The sequence below is a fragment of the Oncorhynchus clarkii genome, chromosome 25 (assembly GCF_045791955.1).
Source record: "Oncorhynchus clarkii lewisi isolate Uvic-CL-2024 chromosome 25, UVic_Ocla_1.0, whole genome shotgun sequence".
NCBI classification, from domain to species: Eukaryota; Metazoa; Chordata; class Actinopteri; order Salmoniformes; family Salmonidae; genus Oncorhynchus; species Oncorhynchus clarkii.
This window is the reverse complement of record NC_092171.1, coordinates 25,813,129-25,831,160: the sequence shown is the minus strand read 5'-3', so window position 1 is coordinate 25,831,160 and position 18,032 is coordinate 25,813,129. Positions and strand designations below refer to the sequence as shown.

Below are 18,032 nucleotides of genomic sequence, written 5' to 3'. Positions count from 1 at the left end.
CACACACACACACACACACACACACACACACACACACACACACACACACACACACAGCACAGCACAGCACAGCACATTATTAACTGCTGTAAACTGTAGCTATTTAGGGGTGGAGTGGAACAGGGCTCTAAGAAAAGCAGGTGATTAATAGGATGTTTGTGCCAGTTCTCACTAGAATTTAAAACATATTAACATTGCTAGCATGACAAGCCTAATTAGCACTCAGAAGAACTTCTGTTTTTATCTGTCTCTAGTCTGGATGGACTGCTTGCCAGCCTGCCTGCCACAATGCATTAAAAAGAACAACCTGTACACAATATTATAGTTATAATGCAAGTCATGTCTGTGAGTCTGCATTCTGGATAGTTACAGTGTCCTGACTTTCTAGTATTCAAACGAAGACATCAACACAAGGCATCACACCAAAACAGAACTAACAAACTTGTTTCAATTCATGAATAAGGGATTCAACACTGTTATCTTAATAGTGTCTTTGCTAAGACAGCAGTGGTGATAGCCACTAGCCTTTCCTTTCTTGTCCTGCCCTTGTTTTCAATGTTCTCTGTTGCAGTCAGAGCTCCTTTTACTGGCGGCAGTGTGTGTGTGTGTGTGTGCGTGTGTGTGTCTGTTTCCGTCTGGGGTTTGCATGGAATTTCATCACACACACACACACACTCTTCTCCCTCACACTGTCTGTCTCCACAACAGGCCAGATGCTTGTCATGTCCAATCACGGCTATCCTTTTGCAGATAGGCAATCAAATGTATTGATGGCGTGTGTGTGTGTTCTGTGGTTGTGCTGGTTTAATCATAGAGTCTGTCTGAGTCTGTGGGTCTGTCGGAGTGGCTGTGTTGCTGAACCATTACTGACCACAGAGACACTCCTAGAGTAGACCTTTGTGGTGGGCCCGTGTCAGGACTAGTTACATCAAAGGCAGCTGACTGGCTGTACGGAAGGGGCTTGGCCTTGACAGTCAGTATCTCCGGTTCTCGAGATGCACCGCGAATTAGAGAGGATCTGGCCAGTCACTGTGGCCTGTGTCTGGCAAGGTGAACAGTAGCTCTGAGATTCAGTTCACATATTGAACCCCTTTTTAGAAACCAGCGTAGCCACTATACATCTGTCAAAATATTGATTTGTTAAATTCAGGTTTATTGAATATACTATATCTTCGCATTGTTGGTCATCCCTTCAAAGCCAGTACATGAGTTATAGAGACTAAGCGATGCAGAAAAGAAGGCTGCACAAGGGAGAGAAATAATAGAGGGAGGAAGTAGAAAGAAATGCACTGCCTATTGATTATCTTACACGCATATGTACAAGTGACCTGTAATCCACAGAGCACTTATCGACTCCTTTCATCACCGGATCCAGTAACAGCTGATCAATATGGGCCAAGACAGTTACCGTACGACGCTGAGCACTGGGCCAAGTAGGACCCAGACCAGACCTGGGCCTCCCTGCCCCAGACCAGACCTGGGCCTCCCTGCCCCAGACCAGACCAGGGCCTCCCTGCCCCAGACCAAAAGGGGATAAATGCTGTACTTACCTCCAGCTCAAACATCCGAGTGAAAAAAAGGAAAAGAAGGAGGAGGGGGATAGAACAAAAGAAAGAGGAGAGAGAAAAAGAGATGCCAAAACGAGGTGCAGAGAGAAAGGAGTAGAAAAAACAGAGTTGGGAAAATGAGGAGAGAAAATCAAGACAGAGAGAAAAAAAGAGTACGAATGAGAAAAAAGAAGAGATAAAGGAGCGAGAGAGAGGAGGCAGCTGATTTAATGGTCTAATGAGGCCGTCCTCCAGCCAGTTGTTTCGTGTGAGGCGCGCTCTGACCTTTAGCTCCGCTCGGGAGCCGTCTGCCTCATTTTTCACATTCTTGCAATTACGTTTACGCTTGAAGCTCTCCCTGACTCACAACTCTGACCCTTCCACTCTGACAGAGCCCCCTGTCCTCTCCCCTCCACTCTACTCCTCTCCATGCATGGATAGCCTTCTCATCTCAACCACATTTCCACGTTACAAAAATACACTCCATAGTCTGAACACTTAAGCCCACAGAGAAAGAGCCAAACGTGTGCCTCACCTAATTAATCAGGTATTTAACAGGTTAGCCTCTGTTAAAATGGGTGGAGGTTGAGGTACTGTAGAAAGAAAGAAAGAATGAGGGAAAGGGGATAGAGGGAGAGAAAGAGAGAGAGAGTCAGGGAGGCGGAAGGAAAGACAAGAGCTGTAAAGGACAGAACAAAAATCCATAAGTGAATCCTCCTTTTCTGTGAATACTTGTAGCCCTTTCCTGCAGTCAATGACCAAAAGCACCCTCTTTGGCCTTATGGGTGGAATGTTATTAATATTTGTCATAATTTCGTAATTAATAAAGTTTTAAACCTTTTTTTATGACGGAAATCCAGTGTTTCTATGTCAAACAGTTTTGTTATATTTCAGTCTTCTGTGATGTATATAAAGTGTAATATTGGGATCCAATCCCAAAATGTATTACATTTCAACTCTATATCTGACATGGTACAGGTGTCTGCGTTTTTGTAAGCCCATAACCATGTGTGTGAGGTGTATACTTTTGTTTCAAAGTAGATTTGTTTAAGACCAATAATTACCAATAATTACTCTGTGTGGGCCTGATTTAGCCCACTGCAGGTTGAAAGATGTGTGGGCCTGATTTAGCCCACTGCAGGTTGAAAGATGTGTGGGCCCGATTTAGCCCACTGCAGGTTGAAAGATGTGTGGGATGGATTTAGCCCACTGCAGGTTGAAAGATGTGTGGGCCTGATTTAGCCCACTGCAGGTTGAAAGATGTGTGGGCCTGATTTAGCCCACTGCAGGTTGAAAGATGTGTGGGCCTGATTTAGCCCACTGCAGGTTGAAAGATGTGTGGGCCTGATTTAGCCCACTGCAGGTTGAAAGATGTGTGGGCCTGATTTAGCCCACTGCAGGTTGAAAGATGTGTGGGCCTGATTTAGCCCACTGCAGGTTGAAAGATGTGTGGGCCTGATTTAGCCCACTGCAGGTTGAAAGATGTGTGGGGCTTAAAAAATCGCTTCATTTCTTTTAAATGAGAAGTCTACAGGCTACCTTTTTGGGTCTTGTATTTTCTAGTGAGTGTTGAAATCTTCCTGATTTATATAACCTACACAGGGGTCTCTCTCTGACAATGGCTGAGTGGATGCGTTGGCGAGTGTGAATTTAGAGACAGGCCTAGAGAAAATGTACATTCTTAACAACATAATCTCTTGCTTGTATCTCAGCACTGAGCATTATTCTGAACCCCTGCCAGAAAACATTTTAACCAGTGAGAAAATATGTGTATCCCCTCTTAAGGAATAATTTATTGTGAAGCAGTAAAGCAAGGTGAAGCATGCTCATAGCTGTCAGTAGAGATTGCCAGTTAAGGTTTTGACACATTGGAGAGAGAGAGGTTGGGTACAGTACACAGGCCTGCTAACACCCCACCCCTCTTCCTCCTCATCCTCCACCTCATTCGCTCACACACTTTTTCCCCACTCTGAAATCCCTTCCAAAAATGAAAATATGAATTATCACCTTCGGGGGAAATTCTGCACTCTTACTTACTGTCTGTGAGCAGAACTCCATGTGTTCTAGCTTGATAAACAGCAGTGGTGCATGGGAGAAGTTTCAATAGGCTTCCTTACAGATTGCAGCTCAGTGCTCTCCACTATCAGAGTATCAGTGTTGGCTCGGCTTGTAGCCCTTTTGATTAGCAGCTCTTTTGATTTATTCCGAACTTATCTTGAGACACCAGAAACGTAAATGAAGTAGTAATAAGTCAGACCTGATGTCGGTGGCTGTTTAAAAATAGGAGTTTATTTTGAAGAAGGTGACCAATATCAGTTTAAAACACCCAAAATGTGTTTGAGCTGGAATCGGATGAAGCATAATCCACTTCATGTCCATGCCAAACATTGTACAGTCAGATACACTCACAGACTCACTCAACTACAGTAAATCCTCACTACTGATACAACTTCAAGGTAGGGAAGCTCTTGCTCTCCCTCCCTCCCTCCCTCCCTCCCTCCCTCCCTCCCTCCCTCCCTCCCTCCCTCCCTCCCTCCCTCCCTCCCTGCCTTTCTTCAGGCTGCTCCTATAATTATTAGATATGCATGAAAACCAAACCATGTTGACATCTTGAGTGGTGAGCAAAAGGCCTCTCCATACTATTCCCCCTGTTTTACTACCAAAAGGCCTCTCCATACAATTCCCCCTGTTTTACTACCAAAAGGTCTCTCCATACCATTCCCCCTGTTTTACTACCAAAAGGCCTCTCCATACCATTCCCCCTGTTTTACTACCAAAAGGTCTCTCCATACCATTCCCCCTGTTTTACTACCAAAAGGCCTCTCCATACCATTCCCCCTGTTTTACTACCAAAAGGTCTCTCCATACCATTCCCCCTGTTTTACTACCAAAAGGCCTCTCCATACCATTCCCCCTGTTTTACTACCAAAAGGTCTCTCCATACCATTCCCCCTGTTTTACTACCAAAATCCCCAGCAAAAAAAAAAGAGAAAACGTTTTGTACATTTTCTCAGCAATTGAACAATCCTCCATGTTCTGCAGCTACACAGACTCCCCTGAGAGGTGCAGAGAGAGAAAGATAGAGGTTGAGGGAGAGGGGTTGAGAGAGGGAGAGAGAGAGAGAGAGAGTGAGCGAGAGCGAGAGAGGTTGAGGGAGAGCGAGAGAGGTTGAGGGAGAGCGAGAGAGGTTGAGGGAGAGCGAGAGAGGTTGAGGGAGAGCGAGAGAGGTTGAGGGAGTGCGAGAGAGGTTGAGGGAGAGAGAGGTTGAGGGAGAGAGAGATTGAGGGAGAGAGAGAGAGGTTGAGGGAGAGAGAGAGATTGAGGGAGGGTTAGAGAGAGAGTGGTGGGGCTTGGTGGGAGTGTGCTACAGTAGCCCTGGTGGCGGTGTGGTGTGTGTGTTTTCAGTGTGTGCAGCTCGCCCATCCCTGTCCAGGGGCCCCTCTAGGCAGGGCCATTGTGGTTGAGCTCACCAAAGGGGGGTCATTCCTTGTGGGGACACGGCTCCCTGGTCAAACCCAGAAATCTGTCAGTTTCCAGACCTTTGGCTTCTTTTTCTCTTTTTTCAATGCCCTGGTACAGCTTTACTGTGTGCTCAAATGAAGTCCCCCCCCAAAATAAGGGAAGTAAAAGGAAACCACAATAGAAAGGAAGCCAGGGACTCAGCTAAAACACAAGATGGAAGCCTTGTTGCATTTTTGTGTCTGCTGTTCCTGCCCTGTGTGTATGTGCTAGTTGGCTGTCTCTGGGTGCCTGTTAGAGTTTAATTTAGACTAGTAATTAAAGCTGAATACTGGCCCATAAACAACAGATAAACAGTAAAGCAGAACCAGGCCCTGCTGTTTTATGGCCGTCACTCCCAGCTGTTAGAGGACTGATAACTTTTACACAGTGCCCCTACCTCACCACAACACCACAGCAGCAAGGGTGGAAACAGGCTAGAATTTCCTCCTTCTTTCAAAACAAATCAGAGAGCAGAGAGTGATGCTCAAGAAGGACGGAGCGAGAGAGAGAGAGAGAGAGAGAGAGAGAGAGAGAGAGAGAGAGAGAGAGATATGCTCAAGAAGGACGGAGCGAGAGAGAGAGAGAGAGAGCGAGAGAGAGAGAGAGAGAGAGAGATGCTCAAGAAGGACGGAGCGCGAGAGAGAGAGAGAGAGAGAGAGAGAGAGAGAGAGAGAGAGAGAGAGAGAGAGAGAGAGAGAGAGAGAGAGAGAGAGAGAGAGAGAGAGAGAGAGAGAGAGAGAGAGAGAGAGATAGATAGATAGATAGATAGATAGATAGATAGAGGAGGAAGTGAGGGCAGCCAAGGTGAGGATAGCAGCAGCCAGGATGGAAGGTTTAGGAAGAGGAGCCTGCCCTCAGTAGATTGCTTACAAAACCACTTAAATGGCAACAATGATCGCATTAACAATAAATTAAGAGCTATCGTGATGTGCCTGGTGTGCCTTCCGCCTGTGGCTTTCACTGGCATTTGGGCCGTCGGTCACTGTGCCCACAGATCTTATTGACACCCTAGCCAAAGCAGGAGAATGGATAAACACAGAGCTTTCCTACACAGGCCTGGCCTACCCGTAGCATGACTTTCCAACATGCATAACGTTACTACATGAAGAGTTCTCCAAGGGGTTGTTGTCTACATATGGGTTGTAAAGCTGTGTCACTACATGTCCAGGCCATGCTAGTCAGGTGCCTGTGGCGTTGTTGTGAAAACAGTATCAGTGTCTCTGGGTTGTTCAGAAGGGGCAGGGCTATTGTTGAAAGCTGAGAATAGTTGCTCCGGAGGGGGAAGAAAACACAGAACAGAGGGATACTTTCATGATCCCATTAGCATAAGAGTGGCTAAATTATTCATGCAGAGTGCTTAATCTATGGGGCCAGTATAGTTAATGCACATAGTTTTAAAATGGATCTCTCCCGCTCCCTCTGCTCCCTCCACTCCGCACTGAGACCAGATTCTTGCTGGATTCAGCATTTACAGGCATTCACAGGCATTCACAGGCATTCACAGGCATTCACAGGCATTCACAGGGCCTCACTCTCAGACGCACGTTGGTGTACACACACACACACACACACACACACACACACACACACACACACACACACACACACACACACACACACACACACTGCTTTGCTCCAAGCTGTTTCAAGGGGCTCAGCTCTCAGGCTCATCCCCCTCTCTTTTAGTCTCTCTCTATCTCTCTCTCTCTTTCCACCTCCCTCCCTCACTCACTGCAGACTATCTGGCCCTCTTCCAAATGGTGATTAAACAGAATGATCAGCTCCCCCCTCCTCTCTCTCTCAGCCCCCCCCCCCCCCTCTGTTCTCACTCTTAACATGCTGGAATCTGTGAGAAAAAAATCACACATCAAAAGAATAGAAAGAAAAGAAGCGTTAATGCTCTCCAGTAAGTCTACCAGAGGATCTCCAGTAATTCAACCAGAGGATTTCACCCACTCCCTCCTTTCCTGCCTTCCCCAAGCTTTCCCCTCCACTCTGCACCGCAACCACAGTCCTCTCCACTCCTTTCTCCTCTCCTCTCCACTCCTCTCCTCTCTTCTTCTCCTCTCTACTCTTCTCTTCCCTTCTCTTTGGTTCTCAGATGTTCCTCAGGCTGTTCCTCCCTCTCCCCTCTCTCTGTCTCTCTGTCTGTCTGTCTGTCTGTCTGTCTGTCTGTCTGTCTCTCTCTCTCTCTCTCTCTCTCTCTCTCTCTCTCTCTCTCTCTCTCTCTCTCTCTCTCTCTCTATCTCCCCCTCCCTCTCTGGCTGTGGCTAGGTCCCTCTGGTCCATAATCATGAACAGGCCACCAGCCCAGTTTAGCTCAGCCCGGCCCGGCTCTGATCAACCCGAGCCTGGATCCTCTCCTTCTCTTTTCTCCTTCTGCGGCGGGAAAGACACATTAACTGGGTCAAGCTAATGTGCAAACTAATGTTTGCTGGACATAGGGAAAAAATTACTAAAATTATTCTGACAGCAGCTGAAGAGAATGTATGTTATGTGCCATCAGGGGAAAGGCTTTTTTCTTTCTTTCTTTCTTTCTTTCTTTCTTTCTTTCTTTCTTTCTTTCTTTCTTTCTTTCTTTCTTTCTGTCCTCTCTTTTAGTAGATGAAGACCAGCTTCTCTGAAAGTGAGTTGAGTGTAATTAAAAAACAGAGAGGAAATGATGGGGGGAAACAGGAAAGCAATCATGATTGAACTATATGAAGCATGGTGACCTGTTCTGTGTGTTGCACCTCATGGGCTAGAAATAGAGAGAGAAATAGAGTAAGATGTAAGTAGCGATATTGAGTAAGTAAGATGTAGAGCAAAGAAAGAGAGAGAAGGGTAGAAATAGAGAATTTTAGTAAGAGAGAAACAGTAATAGAGAGAGAGACAATAGGACTAATAGAGAGAGACAGTAATAGAGAGAGAGATAGTAATAGAGAGAGAGAGAGAGAGTAATAGAGGAAGAGAGTAATAGAGGGAGAGAGAGTAATAGAGGAAGAGAGAGAGAGAGAGAGAGAGAGAGAGAGAGAGTAATAGAGGAAGAGAGTAATAGAGGGAGAGAGAGTAATAGAGGAAGAGAGTAATAGAGGGAGAGAGAGTAATAGAGGAAGAGAGAGAGAGAGAGAGAGAGAGAGAGAGAGAGAGAGAGAGAGAGAGAGAGAGAGAGAGAGTAATAGAGGAAGAGAGAGTAATAGAGGAAGAGAGAGAGAGAGAGAGTAATAGAGGAAGAGAGACAGTAATAGAGGAAGAGAGACAGTAATAGAGGAAGAAAGACAGTAATAGAGGAAGAGAGACAGAAGGACTAAAAGAGAGAGATAGTAATAGAGGAAGAGAGACAGAAGGACTAAAAGAGAGAGATAGTAATAGAGAGAGAGATACAGTAATAGAGAGAGAGATACAGTAATAGAGGAAGAGAGAGATAGTAATAGAGAGAGAGAGACAGAAGGACTAATAGAGAGAGATAGTAATAGAGAGAGAGAGAGACAGAAGGACGAATAGAGAGAGACAGTAATAGAGAGAGAGATAGTAATACAGAGAGAGAGAGACAGTAATAGAGCGAGAGAGACAGTAATAGAGAGAGCGAGACAGAAGGACTAATAGAGAGAGACAGTAATAGAGAGAGAGATAGTAATATATATATATAGAGAGAGAGAGACAGTAATAGAGAGAGAGATACCGAAGGACTAAAAGAGAGAGATAGTAATAGAGAGAGAGATACAGTAATAGAGAGAGAGAGAGAGACAGTAATGGAGAGAGAGAGACAGTAATAGAGAGTGAGAGACAGAAGGACTAATAGAGAGAGATAGTAATAGAGAGAGAGAGGTAGAGAAGGACTAATAGAGAGAGAGAGTAATAGAGAGAGAGAGAGACAGTAATAGAGATAGTAATAGAGAGACAGAGACAGTAATATATAGAGAGAGATAGTAATAGAGAGAGAGATACAGAATGACTGAAAGAGAGAGATAGTATTAGAGAGAGAGATACAGAAGGACTAATAGAGAGAGATAGTAATAAAGAGAGAGATACAGAAATAGAGAGAGACAGTAATAGAGAGAGAGAGACAGTAATATAGAGAGAGAGAGACAGTAGTGGAGAGAGAGAGACAATAATAGAGAGAGAGATAGTAATAGAGAGAGAGACAGTAATATATATATATTTTATTTAACCTTAATTTAACCAGGAAGGGCTCCTTGAGATTTAAAATCTATTTTTTCAAGAGCGTCCTGGCCAAGATAGGCAGCACCAAGTCATTACAAAAATGACAGACAAACAAACAAAGTAATCTAGTAAAAACCATAGAATTCACAAGAGTGTAACAAAATCAAAAACAGCAAATTAAAAACATTGACAGGTCAGGGAATCAGTCTCAAGACCATTCATCAGTGATTTAAAAATACCAATTGGGACAAGTTCTTCCAGTTTAAAAGTATTTTGTAAGGCATTCCAAGACGATGGCGCAGAGTACATAAAAGTCCTTTTACCAAATTCAGTTTGGACATTTGGAACAGTTAGCAGGATAAAGTCCAGCGAACGAAGAGAGTATCCACCACATTTCTGAACAATAAAAATGCCCAAATAAAAAGGTAGTAAACCCCAAATGGCTTTGTAAATAAAAGTATACCAGTGACTGAGCCTACGAGTGACTAGAGAAGGCCAGCCAACCCTGGTATACAAAGTGCAGTGGTGCGTAAGTGTTTTGCAGTTTAAAATAAATCTCAAAGTGCCATGGTAAAGGGTGTCAATTGATCTCAAACACTGAGCAGAAGCATTCATATATAAAATATCCCCATAGTCTAGTAAAGGCATACATGTAGCTGATACTAGCATCCTTCTGGCTTCAAAATAAAAACAGGCATTATTCCTAAAATAATAATCCTTCAGTTTCAATATTTTTTGTAAATTATTGAATATGCAATTTAAAAGAGAGGTCGTCATCCATTAAAATTCCAAGATATTTATATGAGGTTACAACCTCAATCTCCTTGCCCTGGCAGATAGTAATAGGTGGAAGGTTCAGAGGTCTATTTCTTGCTTTAGGAAACACCATTAGTTTAGTTTTGTCAGTATTGAGGATAAGCTTCAATTGACATAAGGTATGTTGAACAGTATAAAAAGCCGTTTGCAAGTTCTGGAAAGCTTTTGTAAGAGACGAGGCACAACAGTAAATAACAGTATAATCAGCATAAAAATGAAGTTGCCCATTTTGGACATTTTTGTCTAAATCATTAAAAAAATATTGAATAAGAGAGGACCAAGTACAGAGCCTTGGGGGACACCATTAAAGACAGACAATTTAACAGACATAAGCCAATCAAATTGAGTGCGCTGAGTTCTATCAGACAGATAGTTAGCAAATCATGCAACTGCATGCTCTGAAAGACCTACACTTGACAATCTCTGCCTTAGTATAGCATGATCAACTGTATCAAAAGCCTTATAGAGATCAATAAAAAGTGAGACACAGTGCTGTTTTGTTTTTTTGTCAAGGGCTTCAGTGATATAATTTAAAACCTTCATGGCTGCTGTAATTGTGCTATGCTTCCTCCTAAAGCCCGATTGGTACATTGATAAAATAGAGTTAGTAAATAAAAACTATTTTAGCTGTTCACTCACAAGGGTTTAAAGTATTTTCACCAGGGGTGACAGCTTTGAGATTGGCCTATAATTATTTAAAATAGTTAGATCTCCCCCTTTTAAAATTGGTAGGACAAATGTAGGATTTTCGGAATCTCATTACTTTCCAGGGTTAGATTGAACAGATATTTAAGTGGTTCAGCTATGAAATCAGCTGCCAGATTTAAAAAGCAGGGATCCAAAAGATCAGGACCTGCAGGCTTTCTCTGATCTAAGGATTTCAGGGCTTTATGTACCACCTGCACTGAGAATGGCAAAAAAGCAAAAAATTTGACCAGCTCTCACTGGTTCATCCACACAGGGTTGTACAGAGACAGAGGACACTGAATCAAATAGCCTACCAGATGATGCAAAGTGCTCATTGAAACAATTCAGCATTTTAGTTTTGTCATATACAACAACAGAGTCTTTCAAAACACATGACGGTGATTCATTAACATTACTGTTACCAGACATAGACTTAATAGCCTTCCAAAATTATCTAGGATCATTCAGGTGATCAGTGGTAACAGACATAAAATATTCAGACTTGTCCTTCCTGAGAAAAGAACACTTTAATAGAGAGAGAGAGATAGTAATAGAGAGAGAGAGAGATAGTAATATAGAGAGAGATAGACAGTAATAGAGAGAGAGAGATAGACAGTAATAGAGAGAGAGAGATAGTAATAGAGAGATACAGTAATAGAGAGAGAGATAGTAATATAGAGAGAGATAGACAGTAATAGAGAGAGAGAAATATACAGTAATAGTGAGAGAGATAGCCAGTAATAGAGAGAGAGATAGTAATAGAGAGAGCAAGCAATAGTAATAGAGAGAGAGAGAGATAATAATAGAGAGAGGGAGACAGTAATAGAGAGAGAGAGATAGATAGTAATAGAGAGATAGTAATAGGGAGAGAGATAAACAGTAATAGAGAGAGAGAGATAGTAATAGAGAGATAGATAGACAGTAATAGAGAGAGATAGACAGTAAAGGATGACAATGCTGCTGTATTTTTTACAAGGATGACAATGCTGCTCGGCCTCTTTAAAGGGATACTGCTTTCCCAGGAAATTGTGGATCTTGTTTTAGGGAAGTCACCCTTAAGAGGCGATAATCCAATTGATCTAGTCGCCACCAGATTTGTTGTGTGTGTGTTTGTGTGTGAGAGAGTTCCAGAGACAGTCAGGTGCCATAGGCAGCCCCAGGCTATGTCTGGCCTGACCCCAGTCCCCATTCTAGCTGAGAGAGAGGTTAGGGAGGCCACATCTGTCAAAGGCGCACCTGCGGGGGGACTCCAGTGCCCTTCATAGCTGCTCAGCCAGCCCCGTTTAAGGTGTCCTTAGTTGGTATTTAACCCTGACTCCAGGGTCTCTTCCCTCGCACCCTTCTTTGTGTTTGACCAATGAGCCTTGCTCTTTTACTTTCTTCATTTTTCTGTCTCCCATGGCTCTCTAATCCCTCCTTTAACCCCCCCCCCCCCCCGGAGTCTCTTAACTCCACCTCAAAGCTAGAGTCCCCAAAAAATGATAATTAAAAAGTAAAGCATTGTTGAAGGTAAGTGTATTGCTAGCTAATTAGCTGTGTGTTGTGGTATAGTCTAGTACAGCTATTCCCAAACTGCACAATGCCGTTGGGGTACGCCAAATAAAAATGTCATTCACATTTAAAAGAAACAAAAAATAGGTGAGGGGTGAGGTTTTCTTCTCGCCTGAGTAGCCTCGTTTCACTGACAAAAAATCTAATTAAACCATCTAGTGTTCAGCGAAATAACACAATGTCAAACACAGGTAGCGTAGTCAAATAATTAACATTCAATCACATTAACCGTTACTCTCTCGCGGGAATTCCACTAACGGTCTGTATTTAGCCAAACGTAGCTGCTGCTCATTCTGTTTGCTTGAAAATTGATAAATGGTTCAAATAAGTAAGACCCGCATCTATAGAGACACATACCAGCTCTACTGGTAGTACTGCTACTACCAGCAGTACTACACCTGCACCTGTCGATGACACAAGTTGTTCTGCGTCCATAGAGACACATACCAGCTCTACTGGTAGTACTGCTACTACCAGCAGTACTACACCTGCACCTGTCGATGACACAAGTTGTTCTGCGTCCATAGAGACACATACCAGCTCTACTGGTAGTACTGCTACTACCAGCAGTACTACACCTGCACCTGTCGATGACACAAGTTGTTCTGCGTCCATAGAGACACATACCAGCTCTACTGGTAGTACTGCTACTACCAGCAGTACTACACCTGCACCTGTCGATGACACAAGTTGTTCTGCGTCCATAGAGACACATACCAGCTCTACTGGTAGTACTGCTACTACCAGCAGTACTACACCTGCACCTGTCGATGACACAAGTTGTTCTGCGTCCATAGAGACACATACCAGCTCTACTGGTAGTACTGCTACTACCAGCAGTACTACACCTGCACCTGTCGATGACACAAGTTGTTCTGCTTCCATAGAGACACATACCAGCTCTACTGGTAGTACTGCTACTACAAGCAGTACTACACCTGCACCTGTCGACAACACAAGTTGTTCTGCTTCCACAAGCACATCCAATGCTAGCATCAGTAATTCTACATTTGTTGCTAGCCCAGCTAGCATGGACACTGACAGTTGTGAATCTGATGCAGTCGAAGAGCTACTGCCCCCTTAGCCGGGAAAGCACCGAACAACAGTTTGTTGTTTGTAAGAGTGGGTTTGTAAGAGTGGGTTTGTAAGGGTGGGTTTGTAAACGTGGGTTTGTAAGGGTGGGTTTGTAAGACAGGGTTTGTAAGGGTGGGTTTGTAAGGGTGGGTTTGTAAGGGTGGGTTTGTAAGAGTGGGTTTGTAAGGGTGGGTTTGTAAGAGTGGGTTTGTAAGAGTGGGTTTGTAAGAGTGAGTTTGTAAGGGTGGGTTTGTAAGAGTGGGTTTGTAAGGGTGGGTTTGTAAGAGTGGGTTTGTAAGAGTGGGTTTGTAAGGGTGGGTTTGTAAGAGTGGGTTTGTAAGAGTGGGTTTGTAAGAGTGAGTTTGTAAGGGTGGGTTTGTAAGAGTGGGTTTGTAAGGGTGGGTTTGTAAGAGTGGGTTTGTAAGGGTGGGTTTGTAAGAGTGGGTTTGTATGAGTGGGTTTGTAAGAGTGGCTTTGTAAGAGTGAGTTTGTAAGGGTGGGTTTGTAAGAGTGGGTTTGTAAGAGTGGGTTTGTAAGAGTGAGTTTGTAAGAGTGGGTTTGTAAGAGTGAGTTTGTAAGACAGGGTTTGCTCGGGTGGGTTTGGAGTATTTGGAGCTGAGTAGAGCAGCTACACTCTACAGGTAGTAGCTTTAACTATGCGGCCTGCGTCCAGGAGAGTGGGAGTGGAAGGACCATAAAGACAAATTCCTTCAGTTAAGATCTGAGTTCTTCCCCGATTTTTACACGCACGTCTTTTACGTTTCTTCAAAACATTGGAGGTCCTTATAGGAGATAAACTAATTTTCTAGTCTGATTCCCACTGCTACATGGTTTTGTGAGTCTTTAAGCAAATGGGTGCTTGTTGTAGGGTAGAACGGAATGTCTACTTACTACACATAGACACCTGGTCACTTTCTGTTGCTGTATTTTAAGGGACAGGTGAGCAAACTGAGGGAGGTGAGAGATCTGACATTGCTTTAGTGCCATTAGCTCTGTTTATTGGAAGCCATAGTCTAATCATTTCTGATTACCCCAAGGAGGTAAATGGAGAGTTAGTCGGCAAGGATAATTCCTTATTTACATGCCCCAAGCAGTGAGCAAGCAGCACTCTTAAGTAACAGAGGGGCTAAATGTGCAACAACACAAATCAACATGCCAAACAAGACGCACCCATCTTGGCTGGCTTCAGGGCTCAGGGTGAGAAAACATTCATTATGCATCTTCCAAAATTCACTTAGAAGGTTATCAATTTCCAAATACAGGGAAGATGTTTGGAGGGGGTTAGGAAAAAAGGCTTTATGAAAAGAGAGAGAGAGATAAAAAAAAGAAACAAGCTATACAAGGATAGGGAGCTCAGCGCCTGTGTTTTTTTAAGGTTGTTCCAATTACACAGTTCTCCATGTTCTGAGGCTGAACATGCATGGTAAATGCTGCCATCTTTTTCCCTTATTTCCAGTGTCATGCCCCACCCCCCTGAAATATAGTAGCTTGATTTTGCTTTAATGAAAGCCATTTGGTACGGGAAAGGATTTATTTCTACCATTTTGTTGTGATTGAGGCTACCCAGCAAGGCTCTACTTCAAATATTGTCTGTCTCTTTATTTAGGGTTGCTTTTTGCCTGACTTCTGCCCTGCCTAGTCAAGAGTTTGTGTGTATGTGCATGTACTCTGACAGCTGCTGTGTAGTAGTTGCGTGTTTTTGTCTTTCTCCCCTGGCAACGTATGTTTTTAAGAAAAAAATATTTTTAAAGACATCTTTCCATCCTCCATCAGGCACTGATGACTAAGGCCCCATTAGAACAATTGGAGGAAGCTAAGGAAGAGAGGAGGGTTTGAAAGAATGTGAAGAAGAAGAAAACATTGCTGTCTTGCGATAACCAGTCCTTTCTTAAAAATGTTTTGAAAACAAACAAAAAAACACCTCGGGAACAAAAAAAGAACGAGTACAGAGTGAAAAAAAAACTCAAACACATTTAACATCTTTTGTAAGTGAGGGGGAAAAGCTGCATTGTTTGGAACGAATGCTTACTCCCTGGGATGCAGTCCTTAGACAACTGACTGTCTGCGTGAGACATCTGTGAAGCCTGACCTTATGACCCCGGAAAGAATGTTCTTAAGGTTGGGGAACTTCCCCTGCCTTTACCCCTGCATGGCCCGGAGGACAGCCCAGCCGACACCACTGGAGAACAAACTCCACAACTATTAAAAAAAACACCAACACACAAAAAGAAACAAGAAGTGTAACAAAAAAACTGAAGCTAGAGATGAAAAAAACTGAAAAGGACCCAGGCCTAGGCCAAGGAAGAGAGAAAGAGAGAGAGAGTAGAGCGGAGGACTTGGTCTGGAGTTTGCCCCACAGGCCTCGCTGCCTGTTTCTCCTCTGGCCCCCCATGAGATCGTTTTCATCCTTTATAAGTCAAAAGGAAGCCTTGTTGAAAATGAAAGGTTACGCAAGCCAACAAGCGCCAAGGCCCTTGGTAGAGAGAGAGAAAGAGAGAGAGGGGGGGTAGAGAGAGAGGAGAATCTCCCTGCTGCAAGGGCCATGCTGCTATTCAAAGCACCTGCCACTGTGTGGGCGCCCATCCATGATCCATTGTTGGGCAGAAATTAGTTGTGCTCTCCTTGGCTTCCTTTGGGTCCTGAGGCATGTGGTCCTCAGACCTCCTTGTTGTTTTCACCACCACTGATACGTGCTTGGAGGATGCGTGGCCCCGGCTACCATCACCACTGGCTGTGGGCCTTTGCCCTTTCTCTATTTTTCCTCTTTCACACATCCACTCTCTTCTTCACTTCGCTTTCTTACATCTCTCAGTATTTGGAAGTTCAAGCCTTAATCACCCTTATCCAGCTTGGCCCAAGTTCTTCATCTTGTTCTCTCTCTGACTTTCTTCTTCTTCCTCCTCCTCTCTCTTGCTCTCTCTCTCTCTCTCTCTCTCTCTCTCTCTCTCTCTCTCTCTCTCAAGTGTGGATATGCTTATTGTTTCAGGAGTGGAGCACCTTCATTACCCATGGTTAGATTTTAAGGCCTTTCTCTTTGATTTTGGCCCCCTGGGGTGGGAGCGCTGGGATGGTGGTGAACTGTGGGATGCCCCTGCTCCAAGGGCTCCCCAGCCGGTGTCTTAGCAAGTGGGCTTGGGGGTGCAGCTGGGTGTGTACCACACCGCGGCTGCTCCTGCTACAGAAACACTCTGTGGTGCTATCGCTAGTGGAGGGGTGGATACTTCGGGAAAATTGAAAAGTCAATAATGAAACCCTACAAAAACAGAAGAGCAGAAACAAAAGGAGAGGAGACATTATCCAGCCTTCAAAAAGCTGAGAGGCATGGAGCATAGCTAATTAATGGCATCAGAGATGCAGTGTTTTTTTTTTGTTCTCCACAGAGCTGAAACTTTAAGACTGCATATTAACTTGCAAGGCATGGCGATTAAGAGTTCAAAGAGGAGTCAGGCGCATCCTGGCGATAGCTGGCTTTTTTTGTGAGGTTATGTTGTTTTGTTGGCAACGGGAAATGTTGTATTCTAATGTTCTCGGGAAGAAAGGAGAAATCTGAAGCAGCACACCAGCAACAACAGAATTTTATTATAGTTGGTTGGACATTGCTTGTCACCTGCTGTGTGTCTGTATTTTAGACAGGCTTGTTTCAGCCACCTAATTAGAAATAAAGAAGTGTACCAGGAATGTGATGAAATACCTATTTGGGCAGGTCAATGAAACAGAAGCAGTAAATTGAACCCTGTGACTCGAAACTCCCATTTTTCACCGTGGTAATGGGCTTCTCACCTCACCTCTTCTTGCCATGACAATCCCCACTGCCAACAACTGTCAGGCCCCTAAAAATCTAAATTGGTGTCAGGATTGGGTTTTAATTAAATGACCTGCTGAATTTATCTTAAGAATCAGGGACAGTCAATAGAAGGCTTGTCAGAACCTCTCTGCCACTCCCATTAAGGAAGGGAAATAGTATCTGGAAATGCATTAAGCACTGCCTACATCTTCCAATTATATTTGTCTCTCTTTATTCATTCCACCACTATTTCATACATTCAGATAGCGTTATGCTATCTGAATAGGGATACTGGGAGGATTGTGGGGACACTGCTGGGATCTTAATGAGGACTCTGTGTTAAGGTCCCCACAAGGCAGGTACGGTATGTACTGTAGGATCTGATTATATGGGTTCACTGCTGCTAGCGTATGAACATTGTGAGGACATTGGTCGTCCTTTTGGCTTTTGTTCCATGTAAATCCACAATGCCTGTAGAACTCTTCACCTCCATAGAGCCAGAACATGAAGACTTCTCTGTCCTCTTATCCCATCTCCTTGTCTGTAAATGAGAATGAATGTGTTGTGTGACCCAGGCGCTGGTTATTGACTTGGAAAGGATTCTCTAGGCAAAGGGTCCTGACACGAGTGGCTCGCTCCCTTTCTTGTAAAACAGAATCTGATTTCTCTGCTAGTTGGATACACTGAAAATCGCCTGTCCTGTATGTCTGTTAATCAGCCACTCACCACTCACAACTCACCACTCACTACCCACAACTCACTACTCACCACTCACCACTCACCACTCACTACCCACAACTCACTACTCACCACTCACTCACCACTCACCACTAAAATCGCCTGTCCTGTATGTCTGTTAATCAGCCACTCACCACTCACAACTCACCACTCACCACTCACCACACACTACTCATCACTCACCGCTCGCC

General features: G+C 43.9%; 1 protein-coding gene across 2 annotated transcripts in view; it reads left to right on the top strand.

The window, feature by feature from the left end:
- The window catches only part of LOC139383508 (homeobox protein Meis2), a 122,267-nt gene that overhangs the window by 16,193 nt on the left and 88,042 nt on the right, over positions 1-18,032 (top strand). The window lies entirely within an intron of this gene.